This window comes from Mus musculus, chromosome 10, assembly GCF_000001635.26.
Source record: "Mus musculus strain C57BL/6J chromosome 10, GRCm38.p6 C57BL/6J".
NCBI classification, from domain to species: Eukaryota; Metazoa; Chordata; class Mammalia; order Rodentia; family Muridae; genus Mus; species Mus musculus.
In genome coordinates this window covers 31,163,043-31,164,249 of record NC_000076.6, presented here as the reverse complement: position 1 = coordinate 31,164,249, position 1,207 = coordinate 31,163,043, and the positions used below count along the sequence as shown (strand labels likewise).

Below are 1,207 nucleotides of genomic sequence, written 5' to 3'. Positions count from 1 at the left end.
AATATATACATTTCCAGAACCACATGTACTGGGACTACAGGCTTGAGATTAGTAGACTTGTGTCTAAGAGGAAATATTGTGTGACAAAAATGTCCTGGATAAGTCTAGAAAACAGAATTACCACATGACTCTAGGGATCCTAGAACTTCCCATTGTCTTTTAGGAGAGTTCTCAGTTTATGAAAATACTGTGTTGAGGGTTGAGGGGCTGAGGCCACCCAACATGTTTCTAGAGTGGGGACTCAGAGCTTGGGCTGCTTTCTGAGGGAGGGGAAGGGCCTTATCAGAGGCTTGAAAGATTTCCCTGTGTTTGGCATTCTTAGGAAATGGATTTCAGACTGGATCATGTACCTTCTGGATCTGCAAAAAGATGTGAGAAGTAATTAGAACAGGTAATGCTGAAGGGAAGGGAGCCAGCACTGTGAGAGGAGCTGTAAATAACAGAGGGTGAGGACTGAGGAAACAGTGGAACATCCATTGACAGTTTAAGGAAACCCCCAATGCCATTTCCTGTGAACCCAAAAAATCCAACCAATCAACAAACAAAGCCAACAAACCCATTATATTTATTGATGGCCTACTATGGTCCTGATGATTCAGCGTAAGATATGAATAACAGTGCTCACTTCGGCAGCATATATACTAAATTTAGAATGATACAGAGAAGATTAGCATGGCCCCTGTGCAAGGATGACACGCAAATTCGTGAAGCATTCCATAGTTTTTAAAGAAAATACCTAAATAAAAAAAAGATATGAATAGCAGTTTGGTAGACACAGTACACTTCAGTGGTAAGTTAAACAGCAAATATCTTAACAGATAGCTAATTTTGAATATTATTAAATGTTGTACAGAATGAAGCAAATGTAGAAGTAGGGAAAGGTAGGCTTTCCCGAGAAATCAACATTTATTGAGATGATAGCAGAATCACTAGAGGAAATAATGTGGGGAGGGCCCAGAAGGAAAAGGGGTACATTTTAAGGGATGAGCTCAAAATACAGAGTGAACAAGAAAAGGATCAGTGCAGGTGAAACTGAGGAGAAGTGAGCCTGTGCAGGCTTCGGGTTGTGTACACGCTGTCTCAAAATGTGGTGGTGGGAGGGGTCAGAATCAGAGGGAAGCCAGGGAGGTAAGGCAATGGAAGGGAGTGAGATCCTTACAGAGAAGCCTTCAGAATGATAAGGAAGAACAGAGAATCCACTACCACT

General features: G+C 41.7%; 1 non-coding gene across 1 annotated transcript; it reads left to right on the top strand.

The window, feature by feature from the left end:
- The first annotated feature begins 617 nt into the window (after positions 1-617).
- Gm23790 lies at positions 618-724 on the top strand. The gene has a single exon (XR_003949153.1). It is a non-coding gene; the product is annotated as a U6 spliceosomal RNA (small nuclear RNA).
- The last annotated feature ends 483 nt before the right edge of the window (positions 725-1,207 follow it).